Source organism: Polypterus senegalus, chromosome 1, assembly GCF_016835505.1.
Source record: "Polypterus senegalus isolate Bchr_013 chromosome 1, ASM1683550v1, whole genome shotgun sequence".
In the NCBI taxonomy this organism is placed as follows: Eukaryota; Metazoa; Chordata; class Cladistia; order Polypteriformes; family Polypteridae; genus Polypterus; species Polypterus senegalus.
Genome location: NC_053154.1, coordinates 253,805,035 through 253,824,361, shown reverse-complemented (window position 1 = coordinate 253,824,361; position 19,327 = coordinate 253,805,035). Strand labels below are relative to the sequence as shown.

General features: G+C 35.0%; 1 protein-coding gene across 2 annotated transcripts in view; it reads right to left on the bottom strand.

Annotated features, from left to right (window-relative positions):
* Window positions 1-19,327, bottom strand: part of tbc1d12b (TBC1 domain family, member 12b) — a 97,953-nt gene that overhangs the window by 59,286 nt on the left and 19,340 nt on the right. The window lies entirely within an intron of this gene.

Genomic DNA, 19,327 nt, shown 5'->3' with positions numbered 1-19,327 from the left:
TTAATTAAACTTTATTTCAGGTAAGTATATTACAGAAAATTTTAAACAATATGACAGCTTGTAATTATGAGAAGCATTATATTTTCCTTTATGCCATATTTATTATGAGTAAATAATTTTGTATATATATTTTATTAAACTATGTACTGTAAGGATAATGATCTATTGTAGTATTGTTATGGCCAATGAACAATAAGCCCTACAGAATTTAGTTTTGTTAATAAAAAAAGAACAGTTAACAGCTATGGGCTATAGTTTAATTATAAAAATACCAAAATTATCACTTTAATATAGGACACTACACATTTATGCATCTGAGCTTAGTGTAAAAAGCTTTTTTTTTTTTTTAAAAAAAAAGGGACAAGGGGCGACGGGGGATCTGAATCAATCAGTCAAGTAACATTTAATCTAGAATCAGTATCAGCCTTAAAATACCTGATTGGAGCATCCGTAGTTTATACTGTCTGAATCTTTTTGAAATGGCTTTATAAACTTGATTTGGGCGCCCAATACATTATTCTCCTGATTTGAATGATGTGTTATACAGGCTTGCTCCTCCTTTACATGTCTCTTCAAATATTCAGTTTCATTTATCAGCTTCTTTAACTAGTTACCAACCTGACCACACTTTATCCCTTTACCTCAAAAAAAATCACTTATGTTTCACTTGCAAAACAGGACTATTTTAAATTGGACATTTTCTATCAAAACTAATTTAAATTAGTAATTCTTGCGCTTTTTTAAAGTTAGGAATAGATACATTCTAATGATTAAATATGCATTTAGTAGGTAAAGAAAGGAAAAAAAAAACTCAAAATATGCAACAAGTTCATAGAGAACAACTATACAGGTGCCGGTCATAAAATTAGAATATCATGACAAAGTTGATTTATTTCAGCAATTCCATTCAAAATGTGAAACTTGTGTATTAGATTCATTCATTACACACAGACTGATGTATTTCAAATGTTTATTTCTTTTAATTTTGATGATTATAACTGACAACTAATGTATGGATAACTGTCAAGTCAGCAGTCTTCTCCATGATTGTGTAGCCTACAGAACTAGACTGAGAGACCATTTAAAGACCTTTGCAGGAGTTTTGAGTTAATTAGCTGATTAGTGTGGCACCAGGTGTCTTTAATATTGAACCTTTTCATAATATTCTAATTTTCTGAGATACTGAATTTGGGACTTTCATTAGTTGTCAGTTATAATCATCAAAATTAAAAGGAATAAACATTTGAAATACATCAGTCTGTGTGTAATGAATGAATCTAATAAACAAGTTTCACTTTTTGAATGGAATTACTGAAATAAATCAACTTTGTCATGATATTCTATTTTTATGACCGGCACCTGTATACAACAACGCATTTGTTTTTTTAATATTTCAAAACTCGAAGAAACTTCTACTCTGAAGATGTGAAACTAAGTGAAACTTGAATAAATCAAAGTAATGAATATAGATAAAGTCAAGAACTACTGTACTTCATACCTGCTTAAATAAATGTAAGCCATTAACAGTCAGACTAAAATGATCATTATTTACAAATGGAACAAATCAGTGAAACAAAAGAAGTGTCAGTTTTAACAGAGGTTCTCTTATCTGATGTCACAGTACCTTTGAGAAAATAAATAAATCTATACTAATAAAAGGCAAAGCCCTCACTGACTGACTGATTCACTGACTCATCACTAATTCTTCAACTTCCCGTGTATGTAGAAGGCTGAAATTTGGCAGGCTCATTCCTTATAGCTTCCTTACAAAAGTTGGGCAGGTTTCATTTCGAAATTCTATGCGTAATGGTCATAACTGGAAGGTATATTTCTTCATATACTGTAATGGAGTTGAGCTCGAAAGCCGTGGTGGGCGGAGTTTCGTGTGACATCACGCCTCCCACGTAATCACGTGAACTGACTGTCAACGCAGTACGTAGAAAACCAGGAAGAGCTCCAAAAAGCACTGAAGAAAACATGCATTATATAATTGAGAATGCAGCGAAACAATAATAAGCGAGCATGTGACATATACAACCATATTCATGAGTGCTGCTACTTCGGAAACAAAGCACGGTGTAAACATTAAGTTTAAATTAAGTTCATAGACACGCTGCCTCTGGCGTTTGTCATGCCCACGGGTAATGCGGGATACAAGTTTAATGAGAGGACGCAGGATATAAACGAGAGTTTTGATCACTTTGTAACTCAGTTAAAATTGCAGGTAAAGGGCACTGCTTATGCAAATTCCGAGAGACTGTGTTTGTGGGAGATTGACAGTTAAGGCGGGTAGGGGAGTCACGTCATCATCCCTCCTCCCATTCACCTCATTTCCCTCTGAGCGGAGCTCCACAGCTAACGCAGTCTTACAGAAGTGACTTTGTGACGCTGCTACCAAATACTCACAGAAAAATCCACAAGTTAATACACACGCTGTCTCTAGTTTCTCCACACTGAATCCTCCAGGCACTACTAACAAAAGGTTACATTGACAATCCTGTTACGTTATTTTTTAAATGTTTCCTTTTCTTAGCACAAGCACAGCTGAGAAGCTTCGATGCATGTGCTCCATAACGTGTTAAAAAATAATGCATTTAATCATGCTTTCAATTCCAAGCAAAGGGGAACTTCTGTCAATGCATGATTTCCTGGTACACCGATTACATTGATCAGCGCTTCCCGATTCATTTTACCCTCACACCCCCTTGGTTTGAGAAGTAGTATGAAAAAATATGAGGTTAACACAGAAAAACAGATCACCAATTAAATCTTCATGAATAATCGATTCGCCATCAATAATTGTTTTGGTAAAGCCTCCTTCCATTTTATAATTTTTTCCGCCACTAGCCATGATTAAATGAACGGTAAAAAAGTAAGAGCGAAGCGAGGGTGACTTATTCAGGCAGGCAGGCGACAGCTCAATAGCTAGAATTTGGATACAAGTAGATTCTATTTAGTCCCCAGAAATCTCTTTTGTAGGAATGGAAGTTGAATTTAGTCTTTAAATTTCTATGGTGAAGAAAACGTTCTGCAATGATGACTAAATCTAACTATATAAAGTCAAAACTTGAATATACTGTATAAAGTCATTCCCAAATATATAAAGTCAAAACCTGAGTATATAAAGACGGTGTTAGAATATTTCGGAATATATAAAGTAAGCGCTGGAATATATAAAGTCAAATATTTCAATATATAAATTCAGCGTCGGAATATACAAAGTCAGCTCTGGAATATCCATCCATTTCCCAACCCGTTGAATCCGACCAGAGTGTCATGGGGGGTCTGCTGGAGCCAATCCCAGACAACACTGGGCGCAAGGCAGGAACCAATCCTGGGCAGGGCACATGCATCATTTTCAAAACATTAACCGAACAGTGTTTTTTTAATTTATTTTTCTGAATACGTTTTTGTTAACTTAGTTCAGTTCAGAATCGTTTCAATCAATAGATTTTGACTTTATATAATCAGGAATGACTTTATATACTCCGATGTTGACTTTATATATTCGGGAATGACTTTAAATATTCAAGTTTTCACTTTATATATACACCAACGCTGACTTTATGTATTCAAGTTGTGAATTTATATATTCCAACAGTGACATATATATATATATACTGAGCACTGAGCTATGGGAGGGTACTGATACACGTGCTCTATCAAGGACAACAGGGCAGCGTTGCCAGTCTCATTACTTTTCAGAGATAGAGATAGAGATAGAGAGATATATATATATATATAGATATATATATATAGATATATATATAGATAGATAGATGCCAGCAACACTCATGACAATGACGTTGTCAATCATGTTACGTTATTTTTAAAATTTTTCCTTTTCTTGTCATAACTTCTTTTACACACTACTTTTCCGCTGTGAAGCGCGGGTATTCTGCTAGAGAGTGTGTGTGTGTGTATATATATATATATATATATATATATATATATATATATATATATATATATATATATATATATATATATATAAATAAATATAAAGATATAGATATATACACTTATATACATATACACACACACACATATACATATATACATATACATACATACATACATACACATATAGATATGACAACAGTCATATCAATGACAAAACAATTACATTAACAATCATGTTACATTATTTTTAAAATTTTTCCTTTTCTTTTTCATAACTTCTTTTACACACTACTTCTCTGCTGAGAAGCGCGGGTATTCTGCTAGTCAATAAATAAACCTGAAGGCCAGTATATATTACTAATGGCTGTATAAAACTTCAGTTTGCTTATCCCTTCGCACTACAAGGACAATAAACAGAAAGAGACATGCAAATGTGAGTATTTTCACGAAACAGTAAGTAAACCATTTCACTTTTCTTTCTAATAATGTTTATAAATTTTGGTAAATATCCAAAAGTTCATTATTGCTTTTAATCATTAAAGAAAATGTTGGCATATTAGATTACTAAGGAAGAAACTGAACAGAATGTGTATATTTCATATTTTTGAAACCTATACCCATAAATTGTCAGTTCCCACTTGAAACAGAGACCCCCTTGGTCATTGGAACAGTAATAGGGAACAGATCAATTGTCAAAAGAAAGAGGGGAATGAAATGAGTCAAATATAGAAAAATCCTTCTCAGGACCTAAAAAATTTACATCATAAAAGACATACTCTAAAAGCAAGACAACAAAATAGTGTACTTTAAAGACACTATGTCTGAACTTGAAATCCCACAGAAAAACCATGCAATCACTTAAGACTCTGGTTCTCCATGCATCCTGGCACAGCTGGCAAATCAGCCAAGACATTAAGTAGAAATTGTGTATTTGAGTTTTTATTTTGTAGTTTCATGGACTAAAAACATCCTTCCAAAGGAGAGTGTTGAATATACTATGCAAATCAATATAAAACATTGAAATGCAATCAAATTCCAGGTAGTAAAAAAAAAAAAAAATCAGCTCAGTTTTTCAAGGGCTGCGAATACTTTTAGAAGGCACTATGTACATTGTAATTGGTCTTGGGAACTCATTGGGATGTAAAAATTTACAGAGTGTAACTGATATCTCTTAACCTAATTTAATGGACTTGGTAACTAGTTATTCAGAAACATATTTTCATAAACCAAAATATCTTTGCATAGGAGTGGTACAAATTATCAAAGTTGTGACCTTGAAAATAACTGAACACTGTGAACAGAAAGAACAATATCTCAAAGTAGAATCTGATAGCTTGAAGGTTAAATACATAAGCAAAAGATTTTAGCTTACAATTGGAAAAACAACACATCGAATTAAATTAAACATACTTCAATTAAGATAAATCTTTGTTATGTCAACCTTCTGGCCAAATAGCAAATCTGAAGATGTATGTAAATGAAGAAAAGATATTGAATAAAAAAGCAGGCTAGAAAGACAGACAGATGTATAATCAGCAAAGTATTCAAACTGCAGCAGCATTTCAGTTGAGTTTAATATTAAACATTAAAATGCAATAAACATCCAGGTAGTAAGAAGAATTCAGCTCAGTTTTTCAAGGGCTGTGAATATTTGGCATATCAGAAAGCGCAGCATGCATCGTTTCCAGATCTGGGATCAAGATTGTGCACAAGCCTGCGAACACTCTGCAGATGGTCCTTTTCAATGCCAAAAGCGCAAATAAATAAATAAATAAATAAAATTGACCACAGAGACAAGAAACACAGTTTTGTCACTGTTGTGAGTGATGAGTGTTGCTGTCATATATATATATATATACAGTATATATATATATATATTTACACACACACACACACATATACATACATACACACACATATATAAACATATATATACATATACATACATATCTACATATATACACACACAGGTATTTCGTATCAGTGCAATACGCTGTTTGTTAAAACGGTTGACTCCCACTCTTACGTGCAATAACAAATCAAATCATTCAGTTGTCTTTGCTCATATGTCATTTTAGAGCTGGACGCCTGGCATCTTTTTTTGGCCACAAGTTCGTTTCTGTTTGGTGTGAGGTTCTGTGTTGTGGAGATTCTCAGGATGGATTGCAGGTGCTCATCAGTGAGGCGACTCCTGTGTGCTGTTTTGTTAGTCTTTATCACTGAGAAGAGCTTCTCACACAGATATGTGCTACCACACATGCACAAGGTTCGAGCCGCATGTAGACGGACTTTTTTTGTTCTTCAAAGTCACCAAAGCGCCGTGCAAACTCAGTGCGCAATAACTCTAGCTTCGCAATAACTTGCAGCATCATAAGGTAGACTTGATTAACGCGGTAAGTGTTCGGCAAGGCAGCTGAAGCGCTGCATTATGGGATCTGTAGTTTGTGTTACCAGCGCTTCATATACCCGGGCTTTAATAACAATAATACAGTATATAAAATGATCTCGGGGCGGATATAATTACACGCGGGCGGATGTGGCCCGCCCTTGAGTTTGACACATATGGACTAAATAGAACTTGAAAAGGTATATTTTTTCAAATGTGATCGCGCAATTCAGATAGAGTTGACGCGCACTACAGCCTGCATGCCTCAATGAGTCATCCTCACCTCGCTCTTACTTTTTTACCGTTCATCTAATGAATACACTGAGTATGGCTTTACCAAAACAATCATTGATGGCGAATAAAGTATCCATTATTCGAGTATGTAGGCGGGATATATATATATATACATATATATATACCAGCGTATCGCAGCGAGAAGTAGTGTGTTAAAAAGGTAGAAAAAGAAAAGGGAACATTTTAAAATAACGTAACATGACTGTCAATATACAGTATTTGTTTTGTGAGTGTTACTGTCATCAAGGATTTGATTATCATTATTTCTTTCAATCAGGTTCGTATTTGTAGGATGTGTTGTGTTCAAGTTACATTCCGTGTTTGTCAATCGTTGTAAAGATGACAGGTTTCATTCATCGATTCGTTTCTTACTGCATCAATAAACAGCTCGTCTTCTTCTTTATCTGAGACCTGACACACTGCATGCACGGGTTTTTTTACACTGTCTTCCTTTAGCGGGACATTGACTTTTTCCACCGTGTGCTTTGTTTCCACAGTAGCTGCATTTATGAATATGCTTATCAGGCGCTTCATATTTTTGCTGCCTTTTCAATTGTGTAATTCGGTTTTTGTTCAGCGCTCTTTGGAACTGTTGCTTTTTATCTGTGCACTGCGTCAGTTCACGTGAGCCATGGGCAGGCACTAAATTACAAACGCCAGCGGCAGCCTGTCTATGAACTTAATTTAAAGTGTAGGTTTACATCGTGCTTTGTTTCCGAAGTAGCAGAACTCATGAATATGGTTGTATATGTCACTCGCTTCGCTTCTTATTGTTTCGCTGCCTTCTCAATTATATAATGCATGTTTTCTTCAGCGCTTTTTGAGGTCTTCCTGGTTTTCTATGTACTGCGTGATTACGTGGGAGGCGTGATGATGTCACACAAAACTCCCCCCACGGCGTTGAAGCTCATCTCCATTACAGTAAATGGAGAAAACTGCTTCCAGTTATGACCATTACGCGTAGAATTTCGATATAAAACCTGCCCAACTTTTGTAAGGAAGCTGTAAGGAATGAACCTGCCAAATTTCAGCCTTCCACCCACACGGGAAGTTGGAGAATTAGTGATGAGTCAGTGAGTGAGTGAGTGAGTGAGTGAGGGCTTTGCCTTTTATTAGTATAGATACACATATACATATATATACATATACATATATATACATACATATACATATATATATAATATATATATATATATATATATACATATAAATAAATAAATATGGCTTATGCTTAGTGTTTAAATATAAACTGCCTGTGTTTAGCTTCTGTTAACATATCTCAGTCTGTATTATTCTTCTCCACTTATTAAACCAAGGTATATTTTTTGTTCAGTTACTGCTAAAATACTTAATAAAGAGCAGATTTTATGCAAAGAGTAAAGTGAGCAGACAACAGACTAAATAAGCAGTGGAGTAGTGTACTGATAGAAAGCTGATGAGATGAATAAAAGGTCAAACACACACAACCTTTAAACTTGTCTTACACACAAATAGTACACATACTGTATAATGTAACACAGGACAAGTGAATATTGCATTATGTCCAGGAGAATGACACTACTGACTGTCATATCAAGAACGCATTAAAGAATTAAATTAAAAATACAGACTGAATCATTTACATATTTGTTTATTTATTACTGTTTATGTGCATAATGCTAAACATAATTACCTTTGACATTAAAAGAATCATGATGGATTGGGGCTTATTGAAGAGAAAATAATACATTTTGTACTGTCAAGCCAGTAGTTTAAACACATTTAAATCCACCATTAAAAAATAACAATAAAACTAAACCCTTTCTTACTATAAGGTTAACCTACACCAGTGAAAACTACAAGGACCCAAAAAAACATGTGTTTACTCAAGAGATGCATGGCTAATGTATTTGAAGGAATAGTCATACACTGTTTTAGAAAGCTGGGATAATTAAAAACATGCAAAAATGTATCTAGTGGAAAAAGTGCATTACTCGTAATTTTGTTGATTGATATTTTGATTATATCTTTGCAGATAAAAAAAAGGTACACATTTTGTATTTATTCTCTCAATGTCATTTAATTTTACAGAAAACAAAGAAAAAGTCTGCACATTTACACCAGCTTTTCAGATAAGGAATTAACAAATAGAAATGAATCCTTTAAAGTTTAAAAGACTCTACAAAACACTGTGTGTTCCCATTGTAAGTAACAACATCAAATATTCACAAAACTCCTATTTAACAATCCTTAAATCTAAAAACTGAAAAAAGTTGTTATCTGCACAAAGTGTTTTGCCAAAGAGAGAGAGAGAGAAAAAAAAAGTTCTGTTTCAACTGAAAAAGAAAATCATCATGGAAAAACTGAGCAAGTGGGGACAAAAGAATTCTGCTTATGAATTAATTATTAGTGTAACAACATGCAACTTGTTTAAGGCACTGATACACAATGTATCAAGAACAGCTACTCTACCTTTCTTTCTGGGTGAATTAATGTTATCTAATCCTCTCTGTAGGCAGGATTTAAGAAAAGGCTATAAAACATTGACCATGTATAAAATATACAAAGGCATCAACATTCAGTGTTTATTGTGTGACTATTTTAGGAAGCAATATGCTGGCAAAATTCAACCGAAACCCTAATAAATATAAAAAAAAAAAAAAAAAACACAAAAATCCCACAAAACAGCCACCAGGAATTTGACAAGTTTGAACTGGTATTTGCAGCAAGACAAAGTACACTTCTCTACTTGTGCATGCTATTTACTAAATTATGTAACTCAACCTATACTCCCACATAGTATATAACGAAACAGGACAAACTTTAGATGTTGGCACTATATCGGATCGTGTTCAGCTTTGTTAGGAGAGCGTTCAGTGTGGGGAGAAAAGCATATGGCCGTGATATGTCTGGTAATCTGTAGCTACCCTCTAAAACACATGGAGCTCTGATCGATCTCTCTCTCTCTCAAAAACATCAAACATTACTCCTTAACAATCTGTAGATAATGTCTGTTGAACAAACAGGTATCGCTAGCTAATGAGGAAGGCCCTGCCCCCATGCTCTCGGCCCACAGCGACTCTCTTGGATTTGCATAAATACATCAGTACCACAACTGAACTAAGGAACGTCGCGCAATGAGAGAAGTTGCAAAATCAACCGTAAACGTCAAGCAAATTATAGAAAGCAACCAGATCTAAATCCGTTAATTCTCTCATGAAAAGCGGACAGACATACAGACAGAACGTGCTTGGACCACAAAATTTTTAAAACAGTTTCTTAGCGAGTCCCAGTGTGGCAACGTCCCCGGGCGTCTGTAACTAATTATATATATGTATAAAATGTATAAAAGAAATCCCTGGGGCACCTGGAGTGCTTCCGGGTGCTCGGCTGACACTTCCGGCACACCAGGAAGTGTCGTTGGACAGAGCACCTGGAGTCCTTCTGGATAATTATAAAAGGGGCCGCCTCCCTCCAGGAGACGAGCCAGAGTTGGGAGGAAGGAGACGAAGCTTGCGAGGAGGGAAGTAGAGGCGACAGAGAAAGTTGGCGAAGGAGGCATTGTGGTACTGAAGAAAATAAAATGTGTTTGTTTTGGACATTCTGGTGTCCAGGGGCTGGCTTTCCACAAATTATATATATATTACATATTATCTATACTAATAAAAGGCAAAGCCCTCACTCACTCACTCACTGACTCATCACTAATTCTCCAACTTCCCGTGTGGGTGGAAGGCTGAAATTTGGCAGGTTCATTCCTTACAGCTTCCTTACAAAAGTTGGGCAGGTTTTATATCGAAATTCTACGCGTAATGGTCATAACTGGAAGCAGTTTTTCTCCATTTACTGTAATGGAGATGAGCTGCAACGCCGTGGGGGCGGAGTTTCGTGTGACATCATCACGCCTCCCACGTAATCACGCAGTACATAGAAAACCAGGAAGACCTCAAAAAAGCGCTGAAGAAAACATGCATTATATAATTGAGAAGGCAGCGAAACAATAAGAAGCGAGCGAGTGACATATACAACCATATTCATGAGTTCTGCTACTTCGGAAACAAAGCACGATGTAAACCTACACTTTAAATTAAGTTCATAGACAGGCTGCGCTGGCGTTTGTAATTTAGTGCCTGCCCATATAAGGCCGTCCGTCAGCGGCAATCCAATAGCAAACTGCCACGGGTAAATATTCACGGGTGAAGGACTGTGCTTATGGAGAGGAAGATGAGATGGTCAGGGTGGTGTTTGACACAAACTCAGTGAAACTGCGAGAAAAAGTTTTAAGTGCCAGGACTAAGGTAACATTAAATACAGCCATGGACATAGCACGAGATGGCACCAGCACAGCTGGGAACCTTCGATGCATGTACACCGAGTGGCTCACGTGAACTGACGCAGTGCACAGATAAAAGCAACAGTTCCAAAGAGCTGAACAAAACCGAATTACACAATTGAAAAGGCAGCAAAAATATGAAGCGCCTGATACATACAAGCATATTCATAAATCCAACTACTGCGGAAACAAAGCACACGTTGGAAAAAGTCAATGTCCCGCTAAAGGAAGACAGTGTAAAAAACCCGTGCATGCAGTGTGTCAGGTCTCAGATAAAGAAGAAGACGAGCTGTTTATTGATGCAGTAAGAAACGAATCGATGAATGAAACCTGTCATCTTTACAACGATTGACAAACACGGAATGTAACTTGAACAAAACACATCCTACAAATACGAACCTGATTGAAAGAAATAATGATAATCAAATCCTTGATGACAGCAACACTCAGTAACACTCACAAAACAAATACTGTATATTGACAGTCATGTTACGTTATTTTTAAAATGTTCCCTTTTCTTTTCTAGCTTTTTAACACACTACTTCTCGCTGCGATACGCGGGTATATATATATATATATATATATCCCGATCTACATACTCGAATAATGGATACTTTATTCGCCATCAATGATTGTTTTGGTAAAGCCATACTCAGTGTATTCATTAGATGAACGGTAAAAAGTAAGAGCGAGGGAGGATGACTTATTGAGGCATGCAGGCTGTAGTCGCGTCAACTCTATCTGAATTGCGCGATCACATTTGAAAAATATATCTTTTCAAGTTCTATTTAGTCCATATGTGTCAAACTCAAGGGTCAGGGCCACATCCGCCCGGCGTAATTATATCCGCCCGAGATCATTTTATATACTGTATTATTGTTATTAATGGCCGGGTATATGAAGCGCTGGTAACACAATAAACTACAGATCCCATAATGCAGCGCTTCGGCTGCCTTGCCGAACACTTACGCGTTAATCAAGTCTAGCTTATGATGCTGCAAGTTATTGCGAAGCTAGCTCACACGATGCTGAAGAGAAAAGTTGATTCTGAAAATAGAGCCTTTAAAACCGATGGGAGGCTGAGTATATGTTTACTGAACCCGTGTGTCTCATTTGTGGAGCTAATGTGGCTGTAATTACAGAATTTAATCTAAGACGGCACTATGAGACAAAACATCAGGGTAACCTGAATGCAATGCAGAAGATACAGAAAGCAGAAGAATTAAATAAGAATCTGACACTTCAGCGGACGTTTTACCCGTGCACAATCACAAAGTGATTTCAAGTGAAGCTGCTTTTATGGGAGACACAAATGCACCAGTGCAATTTGCCCCACTTTCCCTGTTGCCAAGTAATGTTAAACCAAGTCTCACTACGGTGTTCCCAAATCGCACTTTGCTGATAAACTGAGCGCACTGAGTTTGCACGGCGCTTTGGTGACTTTGAAGAACAAAAAAAGTCCGTCTACATGCGGCTCGAACCTTGTGCATGTTTGGTAGCACATATCTGTGTGAGAAGCTCTTCTCAGTGATAAAGACTAACAAAACAGCACACAGGAGTCGCCTCACTGATGAGCACCTGCAATCCATCCTGAGAATCTCCACAACACAGAACCTCACACCAAACAGAAACGAACCTGTGGCCAAAAAAAGATGCCAGGCGTCCAGCTCTAAAATGACATATGAGCAAAGACAACTGAATGATTTGATTTGTTATTGCTGAAAGGAACACATTTTATTTATATTTCTAGGTTTTGTTATGCAGCATGTTCATATTTGAATTTGTATAATTTTGACAGGATATATTTTTATGGAGAGCAAAATCTTTTGGGATATTTAAAATGTAAGTTTATTTTTTATATAAAATTACATAAGAGTAAAGAAATTTGAATGTTTGTTCTTTTAACGTTTACTTTATTTCTAACTTGTATAATTTAGACAGGATATATTTTTATGGAGAGCAAAATATTATAAGTTGTTTAAGGTTTGAGTTGATTTATTCACGAATAATATTCCTGTCTGTTTTACCATTCCTACCAAAGATATTTCTGTCGACTAAATAAAAATTCCTTCTATTTAAAATTTAAATAGAACTTGAACAAATACGATAGTTCATAATATCCATGCAGACTTGCACGTAAGAGCGGGAGTTATCCGTTTTAACAAGCAGCGTATTGCACTGATACGAAATAGCTGTGTGTGTATATATGTAGATATATATATATGTATGTATATATATATGTGTGTGTGTGTATATTTATGTGTATATGTATAGATATGTATATATATATGTTTATGTGTGTGTAAATATATATATATATATATATATGACAGCAACACTCATCACTCACAACAGTGACAAAACAATTACATTGACAATCATGTTACGTTATTTTCAAAATGTTTCCTTTTCTTTTTCATTGCTTCTTTAACACACTACTTCTCCGCTGCGAAGCTTGGGTATTTTGCTAGTATTATATTTATATACACACACACACACATACATATATATATATATACATATATACATATACACATACATATATATATACACACATACATACATATATATACACATACATACATATATATACACATACATATATATACACATACATATATATACACATACATATATATACACATACATATATATACACACATACATATATATACACACATACATATATATACACACATACACACAAGAATAGTTTGTTTGCAGTGATTGCCTCAAAAGGTTGTGCAACAAAATATTAAGTTGGGGGTACCATCATTTTTGTCCAGGCCATTTTCATGAGTTTATTTTTGTAAATAATTCTGTTGAAGCATGGTTGAAAATCAATGTCTGACTTTTATTAGTTAAATTTCATAGAATTTTTATTTATTATTACTTTTGTCAGATTAAAGTTATTTCTGTGACCATTGTGAGTTTTTCTTTCATTGACTGAAGGGTACCAACAATTTTGTCCGTGTGTGTGTGTATATATATATACATATATATATATATATGTTTTACCCATCGACAAAAACTAAAACGAAGAAATAATGAAGCATGTTAGACAAAAAAATAAACATCATTTTGATAAAAAAAAAAAAGTGGGGGAAAAAAGTCTGAACATTTGAACTAAATGAAAATCACAAAATAAAAATGAAAACAAAACTAGCTTTAGTAATTTTAATTTTCACCTGACATTTTGCATAATGTACATGCAAGCATGCAGCTGTCAAAACAGTAGTATTGTTATATGAGTTGTGCCACTCTAAGGTGGGTTGAATTCTAAGTAATCAATACGGACCTCAACCTTAACGTTTGCAGTGGACCATCTGTGGGAATGTATTTTGCAATGCATGTACACTAGCGATCAAAATTAGAGAACAAATTATATTTTTGTAATTTATAAAGTTACTATTTATCTGAATCGAATATGATCTCAACATGAATATAAGAGACGTAGTGTAATCAGATTTCATCAGTGAAAACCATCCCACATCAAAAATTAAGATTTAAACAAGGCAACTAAAGAACATTGGAATGATTTGGACAAAAACAGGCCATTCAGCCAACAAAGCTCGCCAGTCCTATCCACTTAATTCTTCTAAAACAATATCAAGTCTAGTTTTTAAAGTCCCTATAGTCTTACTGTCTACCATACTAATTGGTAGCTTATTCCAACTGTCTATGGTTTTCTGTGTAAAGAAAAACTTCCTAATGTTTGTGCAAAATTTACCTGTAGGAAGTTTCCAACTGTGGCCCAGTCCCAATGAGCTCATTTCAAAATAACAGTCTCGATCCACTGTACTAATTCCCTTCATAATTTTATACAATTCATTCATGTCACCTTTTAATCTTTTTTTGCTTGAAATGAAAAGGCCAGGCTCTGGCAATCTTTCTTAATTCTTCATAAGAAGGTCAGCAATCAAAATTAGAGAATAAGTTGTATTAATTAACAGCTGGTTCTAATCTGGAAGTGTCTTGAAACATCAAGCAACACCAACTAATTAGTCAACAGTGGTAAGCATTTTGCAAGATGGTACAGCCCTCTGCGGTAACAAAAGCCACAACATTAGGTTGTTTAGATGAAGGCTGACGGAATGACACATTCAGCCACTGGAAGAGAAGATGAAAATTCCAAGAACGTAATTTCTCAAATATTGAAGCCGTACAAATAAACAAATGCTTCGAGCATTCAAAAGGTGCAATATAAAATTGTTATGCAAATTTGACTATTATGACGAAAAAAAAGTGTCTACACTTGCAGAATGTCATCTGTTTGGATGTATTTGGCAAGTAATATAAAACTAATAAAATGTGACAAAAGCTATAAGTTATTTACTGAAAAACTAAAAAAATTAAATTAAGAAAAACTAAAAAAATTCTTAAAACTAGATAAACTTCTAGTGCTGCAATGTGACATTAATTTACTCTGTGCTATTCTTCGAGTAAATCATTTTGATTCAGAATTTCTGTGCATATGTGAGTATGAGATATGCTGCTCTTCATTCATTCACTAGATTTAGGAATAAACCTGTAACAGCTAGAGGTTATCCTAAACAAGGTTATTACCTTTCAGTTATGGTGACACCAATACAATACATTAGCCAATTTTAACCTATTAAGTTACAATGAATAGCTCTTGGAATCAAACTAGGCATACTTATTGTCTAGTTGGCCTTCTCCAGGCACATGGTAAATCTTCAGCAAACTCTTGTTTCTTTTAAGAGCGTCTCCTTTGCTGCAATTTCTGGTGGGGGTGGTACTAAAGTTTCTCTTTGAGGTTAATATACACTGTTGGTTATCTTGTTGCCAGCAAAATCATGTCTGCTGGGCAACTGGTGAGTAAGACAAACACAAGGTTCTATGTAAAGTCTTCCTCTGCTTGGGCACTTGCTATCTTAGTAGGTTTGGACTAATAGCACTCAGTGCCCAACTCCTTTTACAGATGGTATTCCACTTCTACAGTCCAGCACCAGTTACACTTTGGAGTAAAAGGGATTGCTCTAACCATTGATACAGCCACTCCCTATAAACACTGCGGTCTCTACAATGGAGCAAAAGTTACGGCCAGGTTAACAGCAGTGAGCTGATAAAGGAAACCCAGATTTTTGGTGCAAAGGATTTAAAAGAACCACCAATCATCTTACCATAGGATTCTTTTGTGCACACAAGTCCACTCATTCTGGTTAGTTACTGTTGCAAGCTTTCCAGTCTTTGAGATATGGCTCTTTGTTCAAGTTTGGGCACTTAGATGGTACCTCAGAGAGTTAAATCTGGGATGTAACTTGGCTTGTGATTGATCACTTTAACAGATAAGAGGGAGAGGCTACATTCCAAGGAGAGGCCCAGACAAGAAGATGAAGAAATTAAGAGCGTCTGGCACAGGCTTTTTAAGCCAAGGACTTGTGCATCAGCCATTGCAAAATGGATAAAGTCAGTCTGTCCTACAGGTCCTACCATGCACTTGGTTCACAAAACTTTATTTCATAAAAATCAATAAGTAAATGGTCACTAACTGCATATTAGGGTTGTGAAATTACACAAAAATTTGAATTTGAAGGCTCATAGAAAAATAAATTTCAATATATTCAAACATAGGTTAAAAGCAGTAAGAGCTGCCACATGTACATCTGTACTTAATGTGTCTTTGTATGCTCCACTATTATTACGTTTGCTTTCTTTTGCTTGCAGTACGTCTCCAAGGTATGCAGCGTTTACAATTTGTACACTGGCACAGCCTTCACCTAAAAACCCAGTTCTTCAATAAAACAGGAATTTATGTGCATGGAGAGTTACATGGTCACACAGAGAAAAAAAAACTGGAAAAAGACACTTCACATGCTTGTAATGCATTAAAAAAAAAAATCGGCCCTCTGCTATATGCTGTTCATAAGGAGGCAAAAGACACGAAGTTAGTGTCCATCTGCACTTTAAATAAGTCAAGACAAGGTAAGTCTACTCTCATTCCAGAACAGGAGCTACTGAAAATATATGTTGAAGAGGAAATACTTAAAGATCATCACAATACATTATATTTTTGTTTGGAAAACAATTCATTTAAAAGTAACCTAAAAAATCTGCTATTTAGTAAAATACAAAAACTTAAAACAAATCACAAGAAGCCCAAGTTACAGTAAAAAAAACAACAAAAAAAAAAAAGCTTGTGTAAGATAAATTAAGTATGCTGAGCAGCCTGATTTGGTAACTTTGCAGAGTGTACCAGCGGTGGTCAACAAACAACATACAGTTACTAAAGAGGACCGCCTGCGCGCACTTCTCAATGAGAAAGTTTCAGATGAGTTCAAATGGTATACAGTATGCAACATGTCCTGGCTCTATAAATCTATCAGTAGCACAACATGGGCATAACAGCAAACATGATGGGATGACTCAATTCCCAAAAATCCAAGATCCAGTCTTGCAAAAAAAGAAATAGTACATTAAATATAAATACATGAAAGTGACAGTATGCAATACAGTAAAGAGTAATACTATTAGAATTTACTTATGTGATTGTTAAGTGATTCTGAACAGGAAATAAATGATCTCCAATTATATATTTTATGAGAAATTGGAAAAGGGAAGGCATATATATTTCTTTAAATATGAGCTACATTTTGAAAGATATATGCGAGAGCCGCATGCTATATCACATATCTTTGGCTAACAAAAATGTTTAACACAAAGCATGGGTTTAGCTGGCTAGAGTCCAGGCAATGTCATTTGCGAGACAGATACCATCCCAGGATTGGGGAAAGGAGCTCCTCCCAGCGTCTTGTCATCCACACACACTTTGGAAACACCAGTAATCTAACAAACATGTACTTATGATGCAGGATTACTGAAATAAATTTGCACAGAAACAAGGATGTAAAAAGTTAAGCTAGTTTTTATTTTATCACAAACAACCACCACAGCCTCAGTTGCTCCTGAAAATAATACCCACAAGTTCCTTGAAATGCACTTGCCAAGTCTGTTAAAAGCAGGATAATAAATAATACCACCTTGCAGCAATATTAATTTACTAAACAAGCATAAAAAAAGTAACATTGCAGAGGAAGGAAAAAAAATACACACAATGCAGACACTATGATAATATGCAAAGTTACCTCCTGCACCACTGTGCTATTCACATAAACTTAAATAAGTAAAGGAACACTTAAAGCCTGTCGGGTTAATCTGCAACAGCAAACCAAAAAAAAATTGCATTCTATCAAACCAGATGCAAAAAACAGATACCGATTGCGTAGTGATAATTACTATATAGACGCTAGATGTTAATGCTTATCATAGACAGAGACATTATCAGAAAATTAAAACAGCTACAATTTCAAGTGGTAAAAAAATTAACACAAATTAAAGATTACAAAAATGTGTCATGAAATAAATCTAATTACTCATTTGTAATTAATGTTATGAAGAGGAAGCATGGAGAGAACCAGAAACTAAAAGGATAAAATTACTTATTCACTCAGAATATTAACGTAAAATATCCTATTAAAAATACTTTAAAAAAGAGGAATACAAACGCTTTTTTCTTTAAAAATTGGCAATCTAAATTTCAGACAAAGAGATGACTATGTATAGTCATTTTATAGTCATGCTGCATTCAACCTATCCTCTTCTATTTATACTCTTACTTTCAATGCAGATGGACAAAGCCATATGAAAATACCAAAATACTGAAAAAATCCTGTGTGTGCGCTATCGCGTGTATAATATATACATAGCTACATATCTCTCGATATACCTATCTGTAAAGCTATATCAATTTATCAAGCAATGTTGATGCCAGTCTAATTCGAACCAATGAACAAAGCTGTACACTTGAAGAATAAACCTGCCTGAGGTGTGTAAACAGTCATCAAATTCCAACAAATTACAATTTCTGTCAAATTTGTATTTTAACTAGTCACAAAGACTGAAATAGTAACACACATAAAAAAAAAAGTAATTAAACAAACATTTTAAGAGACACTTCAAAACAAGAAAACTTCTCCAAGATGGAAGCAAGCTCACATTGTAGCTATAATATTATACCAACCATGTGAATTATATGTACAACGGCAAAATAAAAACAACATTAAGCCATTAACCACATTTACAACAAATCATTTTTCTTTAGGTCACACAGCACCCATAAAACAAAAAGCACTCATGGCTCATTTACTATTCTAAAAAAGATAGCTTATGATGATCATCATAAACAGCAGCTATGGTTCTTTATGTCGCCAAAAAGATAACAATACTGTAAATTTTTCTTTAAAATAATCAGAGACTTCATATTTGTTTCATGTACAGGTAGTCCCCAAGTTACGGACATCCGACCTACGACTTACAAACGGGGCCACAGCTGCAGAAAAGAGTGTGCCTCGTGCCTCCCGGTAACAGAAATCTACAAATAAAATGTCAAATAGACTAAAATTACAAGAGGC